Raw genomic sequence first — 18,502 nt, 5'->3', positions numbered from 1 at the left:
AACTTACTGGAAGGAAAGCGCTATCTGCCAAGTGTTTGTGGTTGGATGTTTTAAGAGGAGAGTATGTGCAATACAAGGCTAAAACTAACCCAGGATAATGATTTTGTAAATAAGAGCTCACCTAGTTGCTAAGAAACTAGCAACTTGTCCTTTAGGGAAATGGCAGCTCTGAGGTCTCCTCTTTGAAGCCGTGGGCTTCTGAACAGGAAAACTAATCACCTGTCACTTTCTACTTTTCACACTAACTACAGAATAAATGTCGGATACTGCTCTACTAGTTTAGCAGCGTTTCTTGTGCATTCAAATATTTACTCCCTCGGTAGACACATCTATTCCCAGTTTATAATAAAGGAGACCTTTGTGTTGCAGACAGATAACAAACTGACTTTCTAAGAGAAGAGAACCTTCCTGCTCTTTCCGTAGCTTGCATTCAAATAACTGTTTCTTAAAGAAGGAACATAATTGGTGATTGTGCAAAGGCCAGGAGTACTTCTCTGCTTTCTTTCCAAGCAGCAAACGGTGGTCCCAAATGCAGTGAGGCTCTGCCTCTCTCCTGTGATGGAAGGAAATCTGCTGTGGGCAGGTGTGAAGCCTTCTCCCTGGCAGGGAGGGAGTCGCTCCTTCCCCCAAGCCTCTGTTTAAAACAGGTGTTTGTTTTCCCTGAGGCAGGGTCAGGCAAGGGCTTCTTGGCTTTAAGTAGCCTTTTGCGGTTCTTTTGGCATCAGGTTTTGCCAAGTGATTCACACATTCTGGAGATGCAGGGAGGAATGTGAAGGAGCCGCCTTTCCCTTAGCCAGAAATGGATTAAGACAAACATCAAATTTGATGAACATGGTTTGACGCAAACCCTGTGCTTTCCAGCTATCCACTTGATATATACAGGCCTCTCCCATGGTTTCAGGCTTCTGCTAGGCCTGGCCAGCACAAGGGGTGTGGCAGTCTTTGTGAGTAAGTAAGTTTATGATGATTACTAAACTGCAGGCCTTCACAACAGTGTTTCTCCAACACTGGAATTGAATTTGTATTTGGTACAGATTGATGGTACTCTGCAACTTGCATTTTTCCCTTTTTATATTTCTACAAGTTATTAGAAATAAATTTTAAAAGAAATTCTCCTCATTTAGGGAGTCAGAGAAAAAGGCTATAAGTTTGATAAAGAAGACTCACTCTGATAGAAAGAGGTTTGAGTTTAATATGGTACTTTCTGTAATGTTTGCCTTTGTTGTGAAATACCATAAATATTAAGCTCTAAGTTTAAACTCTGATAAAGAAGTTCTGCAGAGCAAGGATTTCACAAAGTTTTTCATCAACCATTTCCTCCATATTCTCACAAACGTCATTACCAATCATTTAACTACTGCTCAGCTTCTCACCCTGTTACAGCAGGGGACAAGGATGAATCTCTCCATGTCATGGTAGGCATAGGCATTGGATACCATTTTGGTGATTTTGGTGATTCCTTGCTTAGATCCTCAAATTACAAATGCTTTATGGGGCGATGAGATTAACCTTAAGCTTCCCTAGCTTCTCTGACAACTACTATTGCAACCCAGGATGATTTCTGAACGAGGTCATACATTTCTTGTTAAGAATGATAAGAGGTTGGAAATTTCCCTATTATATATCTTTTTCAAATCTGCTTGGTTCTTTTATTTTTTGATAGTATCTTTTTCCTTTCTCATATTTTTAAGTCTTTCTTGACTTCTAAAAATAATTAAAAACCTCCTGTCCTGATAATTCTATTACGTGAAGTTCATATTTGTTCTTTCTGCTGACTTTCAGCCATGGTGACATGTTCCTTCAGGTTTTGTGATTTAGGATTGTGAGCTCTTGTCTGGGAGAACCCCATGTGACCTGAGATGAGAATGTGTCTTTACAAAGAGGCTTCCTGTTTTCTTCAGCCAGGACCTCAGGGACAGTGACAATCTGGAAACCAATTTTTATGTTACTTTCTCTGCCTGGGATTTATCATCCTTGCAGGTAGTGTAAACCCATACCTCAAACCCACATGAGGGCAGACTTGTTGTTACAAATTATCAGGGGAGTTTTTTTTTTCCCCTTAAAGGTCTGCCTGAGGTAGAGGAGGTTCCTTCTCCTCCCTCTGTAGATAGATCTGTTTTTTAGTCCACCTGTTCTCAGAGAGTATAGCCCTTCTAGGGTCCTGGCTCAACATAAGAATCTTAGTTCTATCACCCCATCTTGTGGCCTCCTCATGTATCATTTACATACAAGCCCCTTTGTTCTTGAGAATGACAATGATCTCTATCTAGAGTAACAAACTTGAGTACCTGTTTTTCCGATTTCTCTTTATTTTGGGACTTTGGGGGTTTCCTCTCCATTCCTGAGAGAAAAAAGTATCTGTTGTATTTCTGGGCCACCTTTTCAGGCTTGGTTGACTCTGGACTCTAAGAAGCAGTTAGGAACCCTCCTCAGGGAAGCCTCACAACCTGGAAATTCCTTACGATTCCAGGACCCAAGAAAGACTGTAGATTTGAGGATATTTCTCTGGTCAATCTTCATTTAAATGTGAATATCAAGGAGTTTAGAGCCTCCCTAGAATATAGAGGTATGGACTTGGGCAGCCTCTATCTTTCAGCTCTGGCGTAATGGAATGAAAACTAGATTTTTTTTTTTTTTTTTACATCTTTATTGAAGTATAATTGGTTTACAATGGTGTGTTAGTTTCTGCTTTATAACAAAGTGAATCAGTTATACATATACATATGTTCCCATATCTCTTCCCTCTTGTGTCTCCCTCCCTCCCACCCTCCGTATCCCACCCCTCCAGGCAGTCACAAAGCACCGAGCTGATCTCCCTGTACTATGCGGCTGCTTCCCACTAGCTTTCTACTTTACGTATAGTAGTGTATATATGTCCATGCCTCTCTCTCACTTTGTCACAGCTCACCCTTCCCCCTCCCCATATCCTCAAGTCCATTCTCTAGTAGGTCTGTGTCTTTATTCCTGTCTTACCCCTAGGTTCTTCATGACAGTTTTTTTTCCTTAAATTCCATATATATGTATTAGCACACGGTATTTGTCTTTCTCTTTCTGACTTACTTCACTCTGTATGACAGACTCTAGGCCTATCCACCTCATTACAAATAGCTCAATTTCGTTTCTTTTTATGGCTGAGTAATATTCCATTGTATATATGTGCCACATCTTCTTCCTCCATTCATCCGATGATGGACACTTAGGTTGTTTCCATCTCCGGGCTATTGTAAATAGAGCTGCGGTGAACATTTTGGTACATGACTCTTTTTGAATTATGGTTTTCTCAGGGTATATGCCCAGTAGTGGGATTGCTGGGTCATATGGTAGTTCTATTTGTAGTTTTTTAAGGAACCTCCATACTGTTCTCCATAGTGGCTGTATCAATTTACATTCCCACCAACAGTGCAAGAGGGTTCCCTTTTCTCCACAACCTCTCCAGCATTTATTGTTTCTAGATTTTTTGATAATGGCCATTCTGACTTGTGTGAGATGATATCTCATTGTAGTTTTGATTTGCATTTATCTAATGATTAATGAAGTTCAGCATTCGTTCATGTGTTTGTTGGAAGTCTGTATATCTTTGGAGAAATGTCTATTTAGGTCTTATGCCCATTTTTGGATTGGATTGTTTGTTTTTTTGTTATTGAGCTGCATGAGCTGCTTATAAATCTTGGAGATTAATTCTTTGTCAGTTGCTTCATTTGCAAATATTTTCTCCCATTCTGAGGGTTGTCTTTTGGTCTTGTTTATGGTTTCCTTTGCTGTGCAAAAGCTTTGAAGTTTCATTAGGTCCCATTTGTTTATTTTTGTTTTTATTTCCATTTCTCTCGGAGGTGGGTCAAAAAGGATCTTGCTGTGATTTATGTCATAGAGTGTTCTGCCTATGTTTTCCTCTAAGAGTTTGATAGTGTCTGGTCTTACATTTAGCTCTTTAATCCATTTTCAGCTTATTTTTGTGTATGGTGTTAGAGAGTGATCTAATCTCATACTTTTATATGTAGCTGTCCAATTTTGCCAGCACCACTTATTGAAGAGGCTGTCCTTTCTGCACTGTACATTCCTGCCTCCTTTATCAAAGATAAGGTGACCATATGTACGTGGGTTTATCTCTGGGCTTTCTATCCTGTTCCATTGATCTGTTTTTCTGTTTTTGTGGCAGTACCATATTGTCTTGATTACTGTAGCTTTGTAGTATAGTCAGAAGTCAGGGAGCCTGATTCCTCCAGCTCCGTTTTTCGTTCTCAAGATTGCTTTGGCTATTCGGGGTCTTTTGTGTTTCCATACAAATTGTGAAATTTTTTGTTCTAGTTCTGTGAAAAATACCAGTGGTAGTTTGATAGGGATTGCATTGAATGTGTAGATTGCTTTGGGTAGTATAGTCATTTTCACAATGTTGATTCTTCCAATCCAATAACATGGTATATCTCTCCATCTATTTGTATCATCTTTAATTTCTTTCATCAGTGTCTTATAATTTTATGCATACAGGACTTTTGTCTCCTTAGGTAGGTTTATTCCTAGATACATTATTCTTCTTGTTGCAATGGTAAATGGGAGTGTTTTCTTGATTTCACTTTCAGATTTTTCATTATTAGTGTATAGAAATGCCAGAGATTTCTGTGCATTAATTTTGTATCCTTCTACTTTACCAAATTCATTGATTAGCTCTAGTAGTTTTCTGGTAGCATCTTATGATTCTCTATGTATAGTATCATGTCATCTGCAAACAGTGACAGCTTTACTTCTTTTCTGATTTGGATTCCTTTTATTTCCTTTTCTTCTCTGATTGTTGTGGCTAAAACTTCCAAAACTATGTTGAATAAGAGTGGTGAGAGTGGGCAACCTTGTTTTGTTTCTGATCTTAGTGGAAATGCTTTCAGTTTTTCACCATTGAGGACAGTGTTGTCTGTGGGTTTGTCATATATGGCCTTTATTATGTTGAGGAAAGTTCCCTCTATGCCTACTTTCTGCAGGGTTTTTATCATAAATGGGTTTTGAATTTTGTCAAAAGCTTTCTCTGCATCTATTGAGATGATCATATGGTTTTTCTCCTTCAATTTGTTAATATGGTTTATCACATTGATTGTTTTGCGTATACTGAAGAATCCTTGCATTCCTGGAATAAACCCCACTTGATCATGGTTTATGATCCTTTTAATGTGCTGTTGGATTCTGTTTGCTAGTATTTTGTGGAGGATTTTTGCACCTATGTTTATCAGTGATATTGGCCTGTAGTTTTCTTTCTTTGTGACATCCTTGTCTGGTTTTGGTATCAAGGTGATGGTGGCCTCATAAGAATGAGTTTGGGAGTGTTCCTCCCTCTGCTATATTTTGGAAGAGTTTGAGAAGGATAGGTGTTAATTCTTCTCTAAATGTTTGATAGAATTCGCCTGTGAAGCCATCTGGTCCTGAGCTTTTGTTTGTTGGAAGATTTTTAATCAAGGTTTCAGTTTCAGTGCTTCTGATGGTTCTGCTCATATTTTCTATTTCTTCCTGGTTCAGTCTCAGAAGGTTGTGCATTTTTAAGAATTTGTCCATTTCTTCCAGGTTGTCCATTTTATTGGCATAGAGTTGCTTGTAGTAATCTCTCATGATCTTTTGTATTTCTGCAGTGTCAGTAGTTACTTCTCCTTTTTCATTTCTAATTCTATTGATTTGAGTCTTGTCCCTTTTTTTCTTGATGATTCTGGCTAATGGTTTATCAATTTTGTTTATCTTCTCAAAGAAACAGCTTTAATTTTATTGATCTTTGCTATCGTTTCCTTCATTTCTTTTTCATTTATTTCTGATCTGATTTTTATGATTTCTTTCCTTGTGCTAACTTTGGGGATTATTTTTTGTTCTTTTTTCTCTAATTGCTTTAGGTGCAAGGTTAGGTTGTTTATTCGAGATGTTTCTTGTTTCTTAAGGTAGGATTGTATTGCTATAAAATTCCCTCTTAGAACTGCTTTTGCTGCATCCCATAGATTTTGGGTTGTCGTGTCTCCATTGTCATTTCTTTCTAGGTATTTTTTTTATCTCCTCTTTGGTTTCTTCAGTGATCACTTTGTTATTAAGTAGTGTATTGTTTAGCCTCCATGTGTTTGTATTTTTTACAGATCTTTTCCTGTAATTGATATCTAGTCTCATAGTGTTGTGGTCGGAAAAGATACTTGAAACAATTTCAATTTTCTTAAATTTACCAAGGCTTCAATTGTGACCCACGATATGATCTATCCTGGAGAATGTTCCATGAGCATTTGAGAAAATGTGTATTCTATCGTTTTTGGATGGAATGTCCTATAAATATCAATTAAGTCCATCTTGTTTAATGTATCATTTAAAGCTTGTGTTTCCTTATTTATTTTCATTTTGGATGATGTGTCCAATGGTGAAAGTGGGGTGTTAAAGTCCCCTACTATGAATGTGTCACTGTCAATTTCCCCTTTTATGGCTGTTAGTATTTGCCTTATCTATTGAGGTGCTCCTATGTTGGGTGCATAAATATTTACAATTGTTATACCTTCTTCTTGGATTGATCCCTTGATCATTATGTAGTGTCCTTCTTTGTCTCTTCTAATAGTCTTTATTTTAAAGTCTATTTTGTCTGATACGAGAATTGCTACTCCAGCTTTCTTTTGGTTTCCATTTGCATGAAATATCTTTTTCCATCCCCTTACTTTCAGTCTGTATGCGTCTCTAGGTCTGAAGTGGGTTTCTTGTAGACAGCAAATATATGGGTCTTGTTTTTGTATCAATTCAGCCAATCTGTGTCTTTTGGTGGGAGCATTTAGTCCATTTACATTTAAGGTAAGTATTGATATGTATGTTCCTATTCACATTTTCTCAATTTTTGGGGGTTCCTTACTGTATGTCTTTTCCTTCTCTTGTTTCTTGCCTAGAGAAGTTCCTTTAGCATTTTTTGTAAAGCTGGTTTGGTGGTGTTGAACTCTCTCAGCTTTTGCTTTCTGTAAAGGTTTTAATTTTTCCATCAAATCTGAATGCGATCCTTGCTGTGTAGAGTAATCTTGGTTGCAGGTTTTTCTCCTTCATCACTTTAAATATGTCCTGCCAGTCCCTTCTGGCTTGTAGAGTTTCTCCTGCACGATCAGCTGTTAACCTTATAGGGATTCCCTTGTGTGTTATTTGTTGTTTTTCCCTTGTTGCTTTTAATATATTTTCTTTGTATTTAATTTTTGATAGTTTGATTAATGTGTCTTGGCATATTTCTCCTTGGATTTATCCTATATGGGACTCTCTGTGCTTCCTGGACTTGATTAACTATTTCCTTTCCCATATTGGGGAAGTTTTCAACGATAATCTCTTAAAATATTTTCTTAGACCCTTTCTTTTTCTCTTCTTCTTCTGGAACCCCTATAATTTGAATGTTGATGTGTTTAATGTTGTCCCAGAGGTCTCTGAGACTGTCCTCAGTTCTTTTCATTCTTTTTTCTTGATTCTGCTCTGCAGTAGTTATTTCCACTATTTTATCTTCCAGGTCACTTATCCGTTCTTCTGCCTCAGTTATTCTGCTATTGGTCCCTTCTATTTTTCATTTCATTTATTGTGTTGTTCATCATTGTTTGTTTCATCTTTAGTTCTTCTAGGTCCTGTTAAATGTTTCTTGCCTTTTGTCTATTCTATTTCCAAGATTTTGGATCATCTTTACTATCATTATTCTGAATTCTTTTTCAGGTAGACTGCCTATTTCCTCCTCATTTGTTAGATCTGGGGGGTTTTTATCTTGCTCCTTCATCTGCTGTGTGTTTTTCTGTCTTCTCATTTTGCTTATCTTACTGTGTTTGGGGCTTCCTTTTTGCAGGCTGCAGGTTCATAGCTCCCGTTGTTTTTGGTGTCTGTCCCCAGTGGCTAAGGTTGGTTCTTTGGGTTGTGTAGGCTTCATGGTGGAGGGGACTAGTGCCTGTGTTCTGGTGGATGAGGCTGGATCTTGTCTTTCTGGTGGGCAGGTCCACGTCTGGTGGTGTGTTTTGGGGACTTATTATGATTTTAGGTAGCCTCTCTGCTAATGGGTGGGGTTGTGTTCCTGTCTTGCTAGTTGTTTGGCATAGGATGTCCAGCACTGTAGCTTGCTGGTCATTGAGTGAAGCTGGGTGCTGGTGTTGAGATGGAGATCTCTGGGAGATTTTTGCCGTTTGATATTATGTGGAGCTGGGAGGTCTCTTTTGGACCAGTGTCCTGAAGTTGGCTCTCCCACTTCAGAGACACAGCAGTGACTCCTGGCTGCAGCACCAAGAGCCTTTCATCCACATGGCTCAGAATAAAAGGGAGAAGAAGTAGAAAGAAAGAATTAGTAGAAGAAAGAAAGAAAGAAAGGAAGGAAGGAAGGAAAAGAAAGAAAGAAAGAAAGAAGGGAGGGAGGGAGGAAGGAAGGAAGGAAGGAAGGAAAAAAAGAAAGAAGATAAAGTAAAATAAAATAAGATTAAATATAATAAAGTTATTAAAATAAAAATAATTATTAAGAAAAAAAAGAAAAAATATTAAAAAAACAAACAACAAAAAAATCAGACCGATAGAACCCTAGGACAAATGGTGGAAGCAAAGCTATACAGACAGAATCTCACACAGAAGCATACACACTCAGAAAAAGAGGAAAAGGGGAAAAAATCATAAATCTTGCTCTAAAAGTCCACCTCCTCAATTTGGGATGATTTGTTGTCTATTCATGTATTCCACAGATGCAGGGTACATCAAGTTGATTGTGGAGCTTTAATCCGCTGCTTCTGAGGCTGCTGGGAGAGATTTCCCTTTCTCTTCTTTGTTCTCACAGCTCCTAGGGCCTCAGCTTTGGATTTGGCCCCGCCTCTGCCTGTAGGTCGCCGGAGGGCTTCTGTTCTTCGCTCAGACAAGACGAGGTTAAAGGAGCCGCTGATTCGGGGGCTCTGGCTCACTCAGGCCGGGGGAGGGAGGGGTATGGATGTGGGGTGAGCTTGTGGAGGCCGGCAGGACAGTGCAGCAACCTGAGGCGTACCGTGTGTTCTCCCGGGGAAGTTGTCCCTGGATCACGGGACCCTGGCAGTGGCAGGCTGCACAGGCTCCCCGGAAGGGAGGTGTGGATAGTGACCTGTGCTCGCACACAGGCTTCTTGGTGGCGGCAGCAGCAGCCTTAGCGTCTCATGCCCGTCTCTGGGGCCCACGCTGTTAGCCGTGGCTCGCGCACGTCTCTGGAGCTCATTTAAGTGTTGCTCTTAATTCCCTGTCCTCGCGCACCAGGAAACAAAGAGGGAAGAAAAAGTCTCTTGTCTCTTCAGCAGGCCCAGACTTTTCCCCGGACTCCCTCCCGGCTAGCCGTGGTGCACTAACCCCCTGCAGGCTGCGTTCATGCCGCCAACCCCAGTCCTCTTCCGGCGCTCCGACCAAAGCCTGAGTCTCAACCCCCAGCCCCGCCCACCCCGGCGGGTGAGCAGAAAAGCCTCTTGGGCTGGTGAGTGCCGGTCGGCCCTAATCCTCTGTGCAGAAAGCTGTCCGCTTTGCTCTCACACCCCTGTTGCTGTGCTCTCCTCCGCGGCTCTGAAGCTTCCCCCTCCGCCACCCGCAGTCTCTGCCCACAAAGGGGCTTCCTAGTATGTGGAAACCCTTCCTCCTTCACAGCTCCCTCCCGCTGGTACAGGTCCCGTCCCTATCCTTTTGTCTCTGTTTATTCTTTTTTCTTTTGCCCTACCCAGGTACGTGGGGGAGTTTCTTGCCTTTTGGGAGGTCTGAGGTCTTATGCCAGCATTCAGTAGGTGTAGGAGTTGTTCCACGTGTAGATGTATTTCTGGTGTATCTGTGGGGAGGAAGATGATCTTCATGTCTTACTCTTCCGCCATCTTCCCGGAAGCCCCCGAAAACGAGATTTAGAATCAGAAGACCTAAGCTCAGATCTTGACTTTGCTATGTAAAATTGATTAACTTAAATTTCCTGAGCTTCCATTTCTTCATCTGTAAAATGGAGACAGTAATACCTGACAGAGATGCTGTGTAGAGTTAAAGGGTATAGTGAAGGTAAAAAAAAAGTTGGAATGGAGCAAGCATTCACAAATACTAGTTGAATATAAGTCTTTGGTCATCTTAATGGTTGTGGTCTGCCTCAGTTGCTGATCCCTCCACCAGTGTCCTGGTCATTGTGGTTGGGAATCAAATACCCATTCTACTCTAGTCTAAACCGGTGGTTCACAAACTTAGGTGCATCTGAATCACCTGGAATTCTTGTTAAAACACAGATTGCTGTGCCCCAACTCAGGAGATTCTGATTCAGTAAGTCTGGAGCTAGTCCTAATAGTTGCATCCTTCCCAGGTACCACTGATGGTCTGGGGACTGCACTTTGACAACCACTCATGGTAATCCTGTTCTTCCCACTGGTGCTTGGTTTAGGAAGGGGCACGTGATCTAAATCTGCTGGAAGAGATGTAAGGGGAAGTCAGCCTCAAGCTTCCAGGAAAATTCCCTCAGTCCTGAGAAAAAGACACAGGAAAGGCTGGTCCTGTTTTTCCTCTGGCCACTGTGTCAGGACATGATATCTAGAATTACTATAGGCATCTTTCTTTCATCCTGAGGATGAAGCCAATCTAGGGTAGAGGGCAGAGCCTAGAGAATCCCAGGGCAGCAGAGCTGGAATCCTGATAGCTCCTCCTTGGCTAGGTACTACCCTGCTTCTGTTATTTATTATGTGAGGTATTGTATAAATGGAAAAAACTTAAAAATTTTAAATACAGTTTGAGTCAGAGTTTTCTGGTTGTTTACAACACCAAATATTCTAAGTGATGCAGCCATTGTATTAGTTTGTTAGGTCTTATTCTTGCTACCCCCAGTTATAGAGTGTCAAAGTATGAGTTCATTTAAAATTATGCTTTCAGTTCTTTTTTTTCATCTACTAGTTTTCTGTGATACTTTCTTCTCCACTTTACCTCACCCTCCCACCCTCCAATTTTACCCAGTCCTCTGGGGATATACTGTAACACTGTCAAAACTATGAATCTCTTGAAAGGAGGCAACTGCTCCAAACCTGCATCTCCTTTGCACATGTAGGACTGCGGTATCCATTTGTGGTTGAATGCACGATGACAGTTTTACTGGATGTCTTCTTCCTTGTATTCTATTTCTATACATTGTTATTTTTTGGCAACCCTAGGTAATTAGTAACTTAACCTGTCTCCTTTCAGACTTTTTTCTAGTTTCTAGAATTCCCCAATCAAGTCAACATTGATTCTACCAGAATTTCAATTATACCTGTCCTTCTGTGTGGAATTTTTGCTGGAAAGAATTGCAGCAAGAATCAAGGCCATGTGATGCAAATTCCTGAATCCTGAATCATGACCAGGGTTGCAAAGAAAAGAAAAAGGGAGCTCTCTAGGGAGCTGAGTCAGTTCAGCACCTCCACATCGCGTCTGAGAAAAGGAACAGTAATTTTTTCCCCCCTTCTTTTTAATCCTAGTTTGGACAGCTTCTTTATTCAGAACATCAAGGGCTGTTCAAGTTGAATGAAAAGAGTAGGGGCTCCTGGGATTGCTAATGAGTTAGAAAGCCACCTCAGAATCAAAATAAATTGCTATCTGTTGGCTTCTCTGGCCACAAGGGGATGAGTTAATAGCTGCAAGCCAATTTCTGTTGACAAGTATCCTTATCCTAGTAAACAGTGTGATGCACCGTCTACTTGACTTCTGAGAGGAAAGGCCGGGGCTGCCAGTTGTGTGCTGTCCTCCCAGCAGATAGCTGGGCCGAGGTGAGCACATTGGTACTAATGTGGCAGGAAGCACAGTATCTGGTAGGAGAATAAGGTTCTTAACAATTATAGCTAAAACGTAATATTTCTCATAAAAGTAATTTTCTTAGCCTACAAATTCAAGCAAGTGTTAAAAGGAAGAATTCTATTATTTTCTGATATCAAATGCCATTTCTCACTTCCTCTCCAGTCATAATCATTTCTCTAGACCACATCATATTCCAAGTCTTCTTTTAAAGCCTTGCCTGACAACCCAGGCTAGAAGTAATATTCTTTCTTCTGAGTCCCTAGAGAAGTAATGACCATGCTCTTATCCTGTCTTATTTTGCAAATTTGACTCTGCAGCTCTTTGAAGACAAGGGTATAGAATGTCTTTTCTTATATTCTCCACACAAGATTCAGCACAGTGCTTTGAAAGTAGAAGTCACCCAATAAATATTGGTTTTTTGGTTGATTCTTTTTTTAAAAAAATGAATTATACAGCAATGTAGACATAGAATTCATCTAAGAAGAGAGTTTTCTCACATAGGGTCTATGGGTGGGCATCAGGGCTTCTGCAAGCTCCCTGAAATGGAATGCAAAGTAAATGTTTTCTGGGGAGAGGGACCATAGCTGTCAACAGATTCACAAGGGGGTTCTTGATTCCCTCCTAAATAATGAGAATTACTGAACTAGTTTATTCATTTTCTTTTCTCCTGACAAAACTAGGTCCTAATGTCATGTCTATGACTTCACAAATGTTATGGTAGTAAGAGTTCTCTTGGGATACCTCAGTTCCCATTTTTAGTTGTTGTTCCTGAAAGAGAAGTAGAAATTAAATGGAATTCATGTACTGTGATAAAATGATTTTATTTTATTTTATTTTTTTTGCGGTACGCAGGCCTCTCACTGCTGTGGCCTCTCCCGTTGCGGAGCACAGGCTCTGGACGCGCAGGCTTAGCGGCCATGGCTCACGGGCCCAGCCGCTCCACGGCTTGTGGGATCTTCCCGGACCGGGGCACGAACCCGCGTCCCCTGCATCGGCAGGCGGACTCTCAACCACTGCACCACCAGGGAAGCCCTGATTTTATTTTTTTTAATTGCACACCAATAAAACGACTGTTTTCCCAAGTTCTAGTGGAGATAGTATGTCTTGGTGGTTAGATGTATGGGCACTAAGCCAGATGGCCTACACTTGAATCCCAGCTCTGTCACTTACTAGCTGTGTCATCTTGGACAAATCACTTAAACTCTCTGAATCTCAGTTTCTTCATCCGTAAAATGGGAATAGTGATAGTGATCTAATTCCTGGGATTGCTTTGAAGATTAAATGAGTGAATGCACGTAAAACATTTAAAACAGCGCCTTGCACACATAGTAAGCATGATGTATTAGATGTTTTTATTGCTATTGTTGCTGTTGTTCAGCTCTACCTCTCATTTTCATCAATTCAGATTAGTTATGGTAATTGTATCTTCAGTGGCCCTCTCCACCACCAGATTCTCTCCTGAGTAATCACGTTAAAGTCAGATCAGATTGATGAATTGCTTTGCAGAAATCATGTTTTACTCTTTACTAGGTAGAATTCTGTTTTCTTGCTTGAGTTTGCTTGGCACCCTGAGGTCAAGTCCTCACACTGTGAGAGTATTTCAGTCATTGTAAACATTACAAGGCAGATAATAGAGATCCTTTGAATTTCAATGAATGTGCCTTTTCTCTCATAAAATTGTTTTGAAAATTATTAACAAAAGTGTTTCTCATTCTAAGAAAAACTTACAGTAGAGTCTTTTAGTCATGATTTTAAGTGCTGTTAACTTAGAAATGGATGAAATGAAATGCAGAGGATGTGGACAGATTAAAGATAGTGCTGCCTGGAATTAATTCTTCCCAATAGCTTTAAGATTAGCCCTTTTAAAATGATGAAAGGTTTTGATTAATCTCAGAATGTATAAATTTAATTTTTAGAGATGGTATGAGTGGTGAGCTCTTAGTTCCCACTGTTGGGAGAAGCAGAAAAATAATAAAGTTATTTTTATGGAGGGAGGAGTTGTGCTAAATGAGGCAATTTGTCCAGTGTTATTTTTATGAGGTGACTGGAAAATATTTGAGAAGGGAGGGGATATATAGAGGCTGTGCTGCAGTGATTCCTCAGCTAAGTGCACATCTACTTTTCCCTGAATAGTGAAACTGTAATTAAACAACTGATATCAACTACTCCATTCCCAGGATCCTAAGACCCTATGGAATTAGAATATACATAGTTAAGGAGGAGAAAAATTTCCATTTGAGGTCTAGGATAATGAAGAATTGTGATGGAAATTGGGGTTATAAGGAGTAAGAGTACATATTAGTTAGGGTCTTAGCAGGAAATAAGTGATTTCTACAAACGGGATAATTTTCAGAGAATTTAAATAAAACTAAATTTATAAAGGCATGGACAGGGTATAGGGAAATGACAAGGGATAGTCTAGTATCCTCAGGCTACTAAGGGATGAGAGCAGTGCCTGTCCACCCCTGGGTCTGAATTGATGAGATGAGCAGGTAATAATCATAATCCAGAGGGAAGGAGAGGGAGAGGGAGAGAATGAGTGGTCGAGGGGGGGAGAGAGAATGACTTTGGCCAAAGCCAAAGGATGGTGGGAATGTAAACTGGTGTAGCCATTATGGAAAACAGTATGGAGGTTCCTTAAAAAAAAAACTAAAGAGAGAACTTCCATGTGATCCAGCAGTCCCACTTCTGATATATATCTGAAGGAAATGACATCACTATAGCTGTACCCCTATGTCATTGAAGCATTATTTACAATAGCCAAGATATGGAAACAGACTAAATGGCCATCTATGGATGAATGGATAAAGAAATGTGGTATATTGGAATACTATACAACGGATTATTATCCAGCCATGAAAAAGAAGGAAACCCTGTCATTTGCGACAACCTGGATGATTCTAGAGGACATTATACTAAGTGAAGCAAGCCAGACACAGATAGACAAATACCGTATAATCTTACTTGTATGAGGTATCTAAAAAAACCTAACTCAGAAAAAGAGTAGAACTGTGGTTGTCAGGGCCAGGGAGGTAGGGAAATGGGGAGATGTTGGTCAAATATATAGTACTAAGTTTCAGTTATGCAAGGTGAATAAGTTCTCGAGATCTGATGTGCAGCATGGTGACTATAGTTAATAGTGTATCATATACTTGAGAGTTGCTAAGAGAATAGGTCTTAAGTGTTCACACACACACACACACACACACAAAGTAAATATGTAATGTGATGGGTAGGTAAATTCGCTTGATTGGGGAAATCATTTCACAATGTATACATATTTCAAAACATCATGTTGTGCACCTTCAATATATACAGTGCTTATCTGTCAATCACATTTCAATAAAGGATGTTGCCAGACTGGGGCAAGCCTGCAAGGAAGGGAATTGATGAATGCCCCAATCTCGCTCTTCTGCTTTCCTAATCCCCACCAGTGGTCCTGTAAGAACCCAATCAGAAGCCAGAGAGCAAGGGAGACTGTTTACGTGCTCCAAAGAGGTAATGGTGTACCTAGCATTTTTGACACCCAGAACAGATAATTTTTAATACCCTTACCCTTGCCCATATAGGACAAAAATTATTTTCAATAATAATAATGCAAATAATCAGTCATAATTATCATTTCATTGATTCACCCTTACATTTTATGATATAGTTAACAATTAAAAAGAATAAATTACAATTTAAAGTTATTTAAATTCAGTTAAATAGTTCATGTATGATCTTAAGTTTGCATTTATCAAACAAAACATTATAGTTGCACTCTGTTTAACTGATTTAAATTTTAAACATGAATTAAAAATTCCATGTGACCACACAGAACGGTAGAATTGATGTAACTCAAGTTTTGGTTTTCCTCTTGACAATCACTTTTTCTAATCTACTGTTTGAACAAGAGATATGTAGTACTCTGGGGGCTAGAGGCGAGAATGCTCTTGTAGCAGACACCACTGATTCTAGACCCCTAGAATTTAACTCTGGAAAGAAGTGCCTGTAGCTGGGTCTCTGTATGTCGAGGCTGATGGTATGACTGGAAGCTAATTGAATTGGCTTCCATGTTGAGTATGATGTTTAGTAAAGTCAGAGAGAGAGAGAGAAATAGAGAGAGAGGGGGAAAGGGAGAGGAAATTTGAGGCCTATATACATATTATTAAAACTGTAGCAATTCTTGGTTTTAGATATTTAGCCATGTGTTAATAAAATGCTGATTGACTTTTGGTTGGTTTATTTCTTATTTTCAAATTCTCCAATTTTCCACCAACAATTCACCCCCTTATTGCCTATACCGGGGAGCAGGATAGGAAGTGGATCTAGAGTGGCAGCAGGAACATGTGTCTTGCCCAGGACATTAAGGTATGAATCAAGAGCTTTCTAAGCCAGAGGTAGTGAACCCTTACATCCATGCTGTTTCTCTCCAATTGGTTTTCTATTCCTTGTGTGTCTACATGAGATTGTCAGGCGTGTTAGCCTCCTATCACAGATTTTGTGACAGCTGTGTATTTGAGGTGAGTGGCTGAGTGGAGTGATTATAACAAAATGGAGGAAGGACCCGATCTCAGGTGGCCTCGGGCTGCAGCGGCTTGAAGCAGGGTTTCAGTTCCTGGCCAGTGATTGAGGTTGGGTCGTGTCAGTGAGAGCACTGAATCCTAGCCACGAGACCAGTGGTCAGTGACAAGGCTCTGGCCCTACAGCTTTGCAGAAAAAGAATTCCCACAAAGACGGAAAGTAGTAAAACAAGTAAAGTATTTATTAGGAGAAAAAAAGAGTATGATACATGTGGATAGAGACACGGGCGGGCTCAGAGAGAGTTGTGACCCCGTGGCAGTTTGAATCACTTTTATGGGGCATTTCTTCTGGGTTTCCTTTGGCCAGTCATTTTGATTTGCCTGGTTCAAAGTCCATATTTGGTATATCTCAGATCTTCCCATGTGTGCACATGCATCTCTTAACCAAGATGGATTCCACCGAAGAGGCCTGTGGTGGTTAGCGTCGCTTAGCATCACTTCCCTTTTGACCTCTAAGGAGCCTTTCTGTGCATGTGTAGTCGGGGAGGTCTCCTCACTTCAAGAATGAGAAATATGTGATCTCTTATCTTCTGTCTGGGCAGGGCCCAACCTCCTCTCTCAGTTGTCCTGCTATTCTCATCTGGGAGTATCGATCCACAGGGAATGAATCTCTAATTGCTTTACCCTGGGGGTGCCCATTTACTTCTGCCTCAGACCCATTATTCTGTACAACAAATAAAAACCTTAGGAACTCTTCTCTTTTTGCTGCAAGACTGCTTCCAAGAGCTTTTGGAAGATGCTTTTCTGGGCTTTGTATGATCGTATCTGCATATTCTTCTCTGAGAGTCTCCATCCCTCACCCAAGTGCCTCCCATCTATCTGCCGTCCTCTTCTTCCTGCTTCTGCAGATTGCTGTTTCCTTTCGCTCTCTTGGCTTTCTTCTCCCCACCCCCTTCTTGGCTACCTCTATTTTCTAATTCTTTCTTCACTGGACCAGACCTGAATTTGTCCTGGGAACTTTTAGTAATCTATGGAAAGGTTGTAAAAGGCTTCATGTCCGACGTTCAGTTGCTTAGTAACTCAAAGAACCTCCTGCCAAGTTTATGTTCAGAGAATTAGACAAACCGTCCAGCCCCCGCTGTTTTCGGGCCTGGGCAGCGTCAGTTCACCAGCTCAGCTATGTGTGAGGAGATCACCACACAGGCACAGAGAAGAACCTCAGCCACCACAGAGCATAGAGGGTAGGAGCAGAGGTTGAGCCCACCTTGCCAGGCCTGAAGAGGCACCTGGGGAGGCTGACCCACACAGAGGTGGGGGCAACGTTGTAGAGTAAGAAAACTTAAATAATCACTGCATGTCGGGGAGGTGGTTTGAGATTCAGAGTTTCTCTACTTCTTCTTTTATTCTACTTTATAATCTATCATTCTCATTTTACTTCCTAGTAGTTTTCAGGAAGCCCATAGTTTTAGATTTAGAGACCCTCTAATAAATGGTGCCAGGTAACCTCAGAGCAATGGCAACCTCCACAGAAACACAAAAACCAAACAAACAAAATCTCCTAGGATTCTGGGTTGTGAGGTACCAACCTGGAGGAAACAAAACTTCCATAGTGGTGGGTAGGATGAATCTGGGTAAAATATTTGGTTTAATGCCTATTAGGAGCTGAGGCACCAGCAACACCGCAAGGTCCTAACAAGAATTCCTTGCTGGACTGCAGATGACACCTACTGTCTGATGATGTGCAGAAAAGTGCTAGAAGAGTGGGCTTCTTCTGGCTGGTGTCAGGAACCTCTGCTTCCTGCGTAAATCATTGGCCTTGTAACTCCCCCAAACTGTAACACAGAGGAGGAAGTAAAGCTTCTCAGAAGAGAGGAGCTGCCACAGCATGAGTAAAAAGTAGTATTTGGCACACCATGGTTAGCTGCGGGGTAGGGGAGCAGACTGGCTGGCTGGGAGCCAGGATTAATCAAGTGGATATGAACAGGGAAGGAGGGGGAAAGAACAAAAGTCTACTGAAAGGTACAATAAAAATTTTAATGAGTCTTCAACTGTTGCATTATCTTGTAAAAGTCATTGCATCATTTGCAAATTTAACTTTGAAATGATTGACTTGAATTGGGCTGGAGATATAAAAATTTACAAAAAAGGAAATGGTCTCAGATTAGCAAAATTATTTATACTAAAATGTTTTCAGCATTCAGGGAAACAGGATGGATTTGGGTGATGGTTTTAACTGTTGGGAGCTCATTGGATTTTCACTTAGGTGAATGAGA

The 18,502-nt window shown here is 40.6% G+C and overlaps 1 protein-coding gene across 1 annotated transcript in view; it reads left to right on the top strand.

The window, feature by feature from the left end:
* AKAP6 (A-kinase anchoring protein 6) overlaps positions 1-18,502 on the top strand; it is a 489,206-nt gene that overhangs the window by 70,051 nt on the left and 400,653 nt on the right. The gene's annotated exons all lie outside the window — the stretch shown is intronic.

Source organism: Delphinus delphis, chromosome 2 (assembly GCF_949987515.2).
Source record: "Delphinus delphis chromosome 2, mDelDel1.2, whole genome shotgun sequence".
NCBI classification, from domain to species: Eukaryota; Metazoa; Chordata; class Mammalia; order Artiodactyla; family Delphinidae; genus Delphinus; species Delphinus delphis.
Note: the sequence above shows the minus strand (reverse complement) of the source record. Positions and strands in the feature narration are given on the sequence as shown.